General features: G+C 44.1%; 1 pseudogene; it reads right to left on the reverse strand.

Moving 5' to 3' along the window:
• Positions 1-863: 863 nt before the first annotated feature.
• LOC101718671 (PR domain zinc finger protein 14 pseudogene) lies at positions 864-2727 on the reverse strand (annotated as a pseudogene).
• Positions 2728-8859: the final 6132 nt, after the last annotated feature.

The raw sequence follows: 8859 nt of genomic DNA on the forward strand, positions 1-8859 counted from the left end.
TTTGAGGGCACATCCTCTTGAAATTTCACAGTGACAAAGATTTTTTAAAAATCAAAAAAGTTTCCAAGACAAAATAGAGGGAACCATCCAACTTTCTATTGCATGCATCACTCTAGTCAGAAAATAATCAATGTGCTCAAAGTCCTATGGTAAAAATATTTTGAACCTAACATTCTGTGCCCAAACTACCATTACAGTGTGAAAGTAAAATACAAATATTTTCAGACATACAAAAACCAGTTTATTTTTTTTTTTAAAAAAAGTCTGCTTTATTTATCAGAAATGAAATCACGTTTAAAACCAGAGCGACATAAATAGGTTTGTTTTTAGCCTTTGTTCCCCTCTGGTTATATTTTTTTTTTCAGTTGACATACGTCATAACTGGCAGAGTGAATAACCTGCTCCTGTCCCTGTAAGTAGCTTTGTTATCTGGCATGTGCTGTGTGTGTGTGTGTGTGTGTGTGTGCGCGCGCGCGTGCGGCGCACGCGTGTGTGGAGAAGTGAAGGGTTTAAAATGACTCCAAATAAAGATAAAAGGTTAATTCATATCTGAAGACTTCATTGAATACTAATAATCAAGTGGTAGCTTGAATCAATGAAAAAATCTGTTCTATGAAGAAACCGAGGACTGGATGGGCAGACAGTGCATGTGGGGGCCCAAGTCCAATATAAGAGAAGACCTGCTTCTCATTCATTGGTCTAGGACTCTGCATGGCCCTGAACTGCAGGGATAAATAGGGCACTCTTAGGATGGGTGCGGAGTTTTCAGTCCTCAGGCCCTATCTCCTCTGAGCTCTCACTGCTTCTGCTAAGCCCCCCCCCCGCCCCCCGCCACGTTCTGTGCTTGTTAACAACTGTGGAAGGCATTTCCACAAGAGCCCAATCAGCCTGCTACATTCAGCAGGCTGGCAGGTTCTTTCTCCCCACATCTCATTTAATGTTACGACCATGTGATCCTACAACGCACCCATAACAAGAACCAGGGAGAGTTCAAACCCGCAGTTTTCAATGGCTCCGCACTCCGACGGCGCGCAGTCTTCATGAACCTTCATGTGGGAGTCGAGGGCTTCTTGATCAGGGAAGACTTTCCCACAGACGCTGCAGGAGCCTCCCTCGTCTTCCTTGTGCGAGCGCCGGACGTGGCGGTTGTGGGCGGCGTGGGAGGGAAAGGATTTGCCACAGTACTTGCACTTGAAGGGCTTCTCCCCGGAATGCTGACGGATGTGGTGTGCGCAGTACGCTGGAGGCAGTGAATTTCTTGGTACAGTACACACACTGGTAGGGTCTGTCTCCAGAGTGGACGCGCATGTGCTTGTTCAGGCTGGAAGACTGAGAGAAACACTTCCCACATGTAGAACACTTGTGTGGCCGGTGCTTTTCGTGAACGTGCAGAACGTGGATTCACAGGTGGTCCCGCTTCTCGAAGGATCTCTTGCACAGCGAGCAGGGGAACTTCTGGTCACCTTGGTCCACACAGGGCGTGTACTTGAGGTGCTTATCTCTGTAGTATTTGTAAGTAAACACTTTTCCACATCTCTCACATCTGTAACTTTCTGTAGACTCTCCTGTGGGCCCTGCTGGTGGTGTGCCCTGCTCAGTGACCTGGAGATTCATGGGGATGTCCAGAAACTTCTCATAGCAGTCTCCATACCACACAAGCAGCTCTTGTTCTGGTAAATCTCCTTGTAGCTCTCATAAAATATCTGTCCTTGACACTGAACAGCAACCAAGTTTTGCTCCTTGGGGAAGTGGGCCCAGTTGAGGTAAGACATCCAGTTCCCTGTCTCTCTTCCATCTATAAAGTGACTCAAGTGGCCATCTTCAAAGATCTCCCACATCAGGGAACTGTCACTGTGGGTCTTCAGTTCATTGGCGCTGATCACTTCACCTTGAAAGGGCCCAAACCTGATTCCTTTGGCAAGGAAACTACTGCAGAACACACTGAAATGTGGCACTGCACCCAACACCATCCGCACCAGGCGGAGACCTTCTGGAAGCTGAAGAGAGTCTTTATCCAGACTTTGAGGAAGAGGCTCGGACCCAGGACTGTCGGCGGGGACCAGGAGGCGGAAATCACATGATGCAGGCTGGCTGAGCGCTCCAGGCTGAGCACGACCCCGAATAGAACGAAGTGCAGCTCCTCCTCAGAGAAGCGGAAACGACGACCCGGAGACGACTTCCCCTCTTGGTTCGGGGGTTTGGGGCTTTCATCAGGGCGCTTGCTGGGGGAAGGTACTAATTGGGAAGTCTTCAGCCCCTCAGGCAATGGGGAGGTATTCACAGGGGGCAGCGGAATTAAAGTCTCAGGGCCCCAGCACTGGCCGCTGTCTCTGTGGCCACTCACGGGAACCAAATTGTCGCCACTCGCGCCCGTGTACTCCTGGCTGTTCAGAAAGAGTGGCACCTCTCTGGGGAGGTGGGAAACTGGGTACCACAGAGGTAACTTGGTGTACCAGGGTAGGTCAAAGAGTGGCTCCCTTTGTAGAGCCAGACCCTGGCCATCCGGAAGGGGAAAGGGGTCATCGCCTGAGACGCGGACGGCGCGGCCTCCAGCTGTCCAAGGGGCTGCAAGTCCTCCTCCGCGGCAGGCAAGGCGCTCCTGTAGTGGCCATAGGCTGCGAACGGGGAGTAGTAGGGAGCCAGGGGCTAGGGGCTGCTCTGGAGCCTCTCGGCCGGGTAGCACATCTTGTCCTGGGGCTCAGCCTCACCAGGCAGCCGTAGAGCCATCGCGGGCTATGCTCTGCCTCTGCGGGACTCCGAGCACCCAGCTCTTCTGGAGCCGGAACAGTGGCGTGGACTCCCCAAAAACCAGTTTATACATCCTGCATTCAGTCTGAGGCGGTGTTCTGAGTACATATGCCAGTAAATCCATAAGAAGTTGATGTAGAATCCAGGAGTAGCCTCTGATTCAGAGGCTCAGCAAAGAGAAGCCCAAGGACGATGGCAGCACTGCAGGTCTGGAACAAGAGGTCCCTGCACTCTTGCTACATTCCCACTTTGGGTCACCAGTGGGCTCTGAACATCGCAATCGCTCACACGCCCATAATGACAGAGCAAATGTACTTCTGACCTGGGTAATACCTACCAGAGGGAAGAGAACTCTGGGGGATCGAGGACTAACAATGACAGACCCTTGCTTAGATGTGACTCACGTGCAGGGTGTGGTGCACACTCCTGTAATCCCAGCACTCGGGAGGCTGACATAGCAAGATTGCAGCAAGTTCAAGGCCACCCTGGGATACATAGGGAGTTCAAGGTCAGCCTGAACTGTAAGCCAGACCTTGTCTCAAAAAACAAAAAACAAACAAGAAAAGTGACCCAGGTGACATCTGCTCACATATCATAGACCCAAAGGTCACACAGTCCCACCCAAACAGAGAGAGGCCAGTTAGCGCAACAGTATCATGTGCCTGCGAAATTGAGGGATGGAATTTCTTGGTCAATGGCATCCATCAATATCACGTAGCGGACTGTTAACTAGGATCCTATCTCAACACAGCTTTCCTGGGACCAGCCTGCAGCGTGGTTATAACCTTAAGGCCTTAACTCTTAAGGCTCATGAGACAAAGATGACTGTCTTTCTGAGATTTATCACATGGTCACCTTCACTCCTAGATGTGCTGGAAAAGGGCTCCCATCAGCACCCGTGGTGCAACTGCAGGCACAGTGCTCTGGACCAGTCAAGCTGCCCCAGCACAGGTAAAACTTCCTCTCATGCAGCTCCACATTCCTTGAAGTCTCAGTTGCCACCACGTTCACCAATAGCCTCATCTCCTCCATGTATCCATGAGCTGTGTCCAGATGCTTCAGTATGCAGCTGAAATCTTGTGACATTGGGTGACTAACACCAGCTCTTTTCCTATTTCCTTGACCCTAGATTCCTGAAGAAGTCCCTGAAGGAGAAAATGAAATGATTCCTAATCCTGTAAGCTTTGCCTAATTTGGATAGGACCTCCCTTCCTTAAGAGGGACCCAGGGAAGTAACTGAGTTATTCAGAGAGTAAGCACTTTCTTTACCAGACTCCACCCAATTACTAGGGGTCACTGCGGACATGAGAATTTGGCTCCCTGTCTACACATTCACATACAACTCACCAAACGTAGCCTCCGCTCTGCAGACAGCATTCACCAAGCTAGCAGAAATCAAGGTAGGGGCAGGCTGGACTAAACTCCTCCCACTAGAAAGCCTCCTGGTCTCAGAGACCCCAAGACCCCTAAAGGAGAGGGGAGCTGAGGTCAGTCTAAGGAATTATGGAACAGGGGTGGGTATGATCTCTAGATTTCTTACACCAACAGAGGATGCCAAAGCATCTCCATTGGGAGGCTGGCTGCAATGTGTCATCTGGACTTACATCGTGTAGTGGACACTCCTATATATAAGTGATAATTGACACCATGCATAGGAGTGGGACTATGCAGCCAGGTGCAGAGAGGAAGAAAAGAATCCATGAGAGAAATGGTGCAGAAAGAAAGGAGAAGACACAGAACACCAAGAGGAGCCCACAGAGATAGAAGGAAGAAATTAAAGAGTGGCCAAAAAAAAAATAAATAAATCGTGAAGGGCTGGGGATTTAGCTGAGTGGTTTCGCCGCCTGCTGCGCAAGCATGAGGACCTGAGTTCAATCCCTGGTACCAAAAAAAAAAAAAAAAAAAAAGAGTGGTTCTTGGAAAATAAGGGAAGAAAATGATTTAAGAGTGTGGAACTGGTCAACTAATGCTCCTGAGAACTCAAATAACACAGAGTGATTCAGTAACTGAGATGGTACTTGGTTTTTATACCAAACCCAGCTTATCTTGACTGATAGAACTCTTTCTTGTCCAAGCATAGGATCTGGCTGTAGCAATTTTGGCAGATGCATGGGCATGGGAACTACGTAACAAGATATAGATGGTACCAAGAGATGAGAAAAGAAAGAAAGAAATGTCACATTGTCCATCTCCAGCCATCAGGTTGATCTTGTAAGCCAGGTATTGCTTGGTTCACTTTAAAAAGAAGGAAATGGTGAGGGGCCCGAGGTAGCCCATGAGGAGGTGAAACTGCTAAGACTGAGACACAAGTCTGAGTGGCAGAGATACAAGGTCCTCCCGCACAGCAGTGCCTCCCCAGCACCGCACCCCCTGGTGTGTATCTGATGCTAAGTTGCATAGCAAATGTAGGAACGAGCTCTTCTAATTTGTGACACAAAAACACACTGAGCAATAGGAGGGGGATACTGTGCGGTATGCTTGTCTGTTAACCAGAGAAATGGAGTTGGATGAAAAACTGGGAAAAGCAGCAGCAGCTTCCATCTTCTCTCCGTGGCACCGGGTGTGTTTGTTTTCATGGGGCTGTTCGTGAGCTCCCCCTGCACATCTCAGAATTCTTTGGACTCTGATTACTGGAGCACTAAGATGCTGAACTGCCAAAAGCATGTTACAGGCTGTGCCTCTTTGAAGAACCAGCTTGAACTGATTGTTCTTCAGCTTTTCACATAAATTACGGAACACGAGGCCCACAGCTTTGCCCAAAGTTGTCAACAGGTTTTAATTGTCTCTGCTTTTCCGTACACACAGATGGTTTCGTTAAGCTGCTCTGAGCAGACCTCTGCTGTCTCCACGAAGATAAATCAGACACAACAAATGGGAATCCATGAAAAAAGAAAAACTATGCTAAAGTCCAAAATAGCTGCCATGTTTTTCCCCCTGAAGATAAATGCTATATGAAGGGAAATAATGTAAGTGGCAGTGCAGAGTTGGAAGCAAGGAAAGAAAATCCACAATAAAAATGTTAACTTTTGAGGGCAGGTACAGAAATGCAAGTAGCTGGAAAGGGCAAAAGATTACTTATATTAATGATGTCTCTCGTGGGCCCTCTGTTTCTTTTTCAAAGGTCAGTCTGAGAAACTAAAAGTGATCAAATAATTGCACTTACAGAAACCAATAATAGGGCCAGTTCATCTAGTTGTCTAAACAGACTGCATTAAAACATTGTTTATGGTAGCAAACACTTGGAAGCAAACGAGTCAATTAAGTGTCATTTAGTGACCAAAGACCATACAACCACTACAGTCATGATGATATAAATCTAAATGCATACGTGGGCAAAGAGCAAAAGCATTTCACACATTGAAAGGCACTGATAAATTGCTCTCCACAAAGGCCAGGCCAGATTATATTCCCACCAACAATGTATGAAAGAAACTGTTTCTCAACAACACACTGAATAGGTAAAAATTAGGGGCTGGGGATTTAGCTCAGTGGTTTCGCTGCCTGCTGCCCAAGCGCAAGGACCCGAGTTTGATCGCCGGTACAAAAAAAAAAAAACCTAAGTGATATATCCTCACGATAACTTTAATTATTATTAATCTTATTATAAATAAATTTGAACATTATTTTGCTCATTTGAAAGCCATCACTTATATTTCCTTTAGAATGAATTATCCTTTTACATCTTTCTCTCTTTTTCCTCTTGAATTATTGGTCTTACTGATTAATAAGATCCACGTACATAATATCAGTCCCTTTTCTTTAGTCTTTTTAAAAAATTATTTGCGACCCAATTGTTTTGTCAAAAAACATATTAATCTGTTTGATGGTTTTCTTTATTCTTAGGATGTTTCTATTTAAATTATCTGAACCATATACTTTTGTAGAAGCTTTAATTTCCATTTTTAACATTGAAGTTTTAACTCTGTGTACATAGTATGTAAGGTGAAAATCCAAATTTTCCCATATAATTAAAAAGATGACTCAAAACCATGAACTCATTGGTCTCTATTCTCTTCCTTCATATAAAACTTTCATTTATATTATCTGCCAAGTTTCTGTGTATATTTGGGTACGTTCCTGGGCTTTTTATTCTGCTTTATTTTCTAGGGTATTTTTGCCATGCAGCAATACTACATTGCTTTAATTTTGGTAGCTTCATAATATGTTTGACCTCGGGTACAGACCTCCCTCACTCTTTTTTATGCCTTTTAAATATTCTTGCCCATTCTTTTATATGTTTTCACATGTTTAAAATCAATTTATCTGGTTAAAAGATTGTCTGAATTGTGCTTAAGGCCTAACTTGAGGGGAACTTTATGAAGCTGAGCTGCTCTACCCATCAAATGACCACAGTCTTCTCCAGTAGAGTTCTTTATTGGATGAAGGGAAGCAAATAAGTGATGTTTGTATGGTAGGGATGCCATAATCCTAACATAATCCTAAGTCTATGCAGAATCAACAGGACTATGTATGTGATTGACATAAGACCTAGCTTTGGCTTAGATTCTGTTTCCACTTTTGTAGGGAAAGATATTCAATAATTTCAGGATTCTCTGTATGTCTCATTTACACTTGAAGGCCAGAATCAAAACTAAGTGAATCATTCAGATGTGGAATAAATGTTATTTAATAATGAGCTCATCTCCAAATGCTCTGAAATTAGGTACATTTATCCAACCCAAAACACAGCTTTTTCTATTCTGTCACCCTGATACTTCATGATTCTTCATTCCACAAAAAAGAAAAAAACATAAAGTTATCTCATTTGGAGCCACTTAAAAAATAAGCATTTTTATTAGCATCTGGCGTTTAACTTTGAAAGATGTCAAATTTCTTAGACAATGGATGGTCCTGAAATTTCATTACTGATTCCTCTCATTGTGTAATGATCACATTGTCTGACAATTTAAGTGTGTAATTTGTAATTGATTGCCGTCAACTTCCTAAATAAAGAAAAACACCCACTAATTCTTCACTGATTTTCCGAGGGTCACACTGTGAATCCATCAATGAGTTGAGAGAAAAGGAAGGCGCCCCTATATTGTTACCAGAATGAACTACCTAATGCTGTTCCCATAAAAGGTTGGCTCTGGACTCATCGCTAAACAACTACTTGTTCACTAGCTGATTATCTCCCTTATCCACAGAGCTATGGTGGGCCTGAAATGATCTAGTTGAAGTCCAACAATTGTTCTCCTATGCTCACTACTAATTCAGAGAACAACAGAGCAACAGGAAAAAGAGACATGGCTGGAAATGAATAGTATCCATCCAACCTGAAGCTTGCCTTGAACCCCAGAGACTTGCACAAGTTACTGAAACAGTGTTTCTGACTATGGGGCCCATGGACCACATGAACCAGAATCTCCTAGGCATTTGTTTAAGATGTACATCTGGGACCTCATCTCTTGGGTACCAAACGTAAAACCGTGTGGCCGGTCAAGTCATCATCATTATTAGCAACTTTCCCCAAAGATTCTTATTCCTGAAAATTGCTCCAGTCCATTTACTCATCTGTAATATTGCACATGACCACTTTCTCCACAGCATCAAATGGTTGTAAAAGCAAGGCACCTGATAGGTGAAAGTAATGCAGTAACATTAGTGGCCTCCTTCTTCTCCTTTTCTCCTCTGTCAAATAATAGTGAAAATTAAGTCAAACACAACTTGCTACTTTAACTTCAGTTTTATTTTATCCTTTGGTAGGAGTACGAGAAGCCACGGTTCTTTTCTTGGAGCTAAAAAATCTTATTTACATAAAATTCAAACTCAAAATTTTTCATTTAAGATGTTATATTTGACTTATAATTCTAAACTTTCCAGATGTCCACCCAATTCTGAAATACAAACACACCCCAGCTTGGGGTAATTCAACTTCATGATTCTTCTATCTTACCATGCTATGAAAGTGACATCACTCAGTAGAAACTACGATTTGTATTTAAACTTTATCCTGGGCTGGTAATTTGAAGTTTAGTCCTCTCTGTCAATGCTGGGAAGCAAAGCATATTTACTTTATTTTTTTCCTTAAATTCTTTTGTTGGTCCATTTTAGGTACACAATACATTTACATTTATCATTGGGTGCTTGTACTTCTACATGATGTACCTT

The sequence above is a fragment of the Heterocephalus glaber genome, unplaced genomic scaffold (genome assembly GCF_053883595.1).
Source record: "Heterocephalus glaber isolate CG9 unplaced genomic scaffold, H.glaber_assembly_v1.0 deba00001472, whole genome shotgun sequence".
NCBI classification, from domain to species: Eukaryota; Metazoa; Chordata; class Mammalia; order Rodentia; family Bathyergidae; genus Heterocephalus; species Heterocephalus glaber.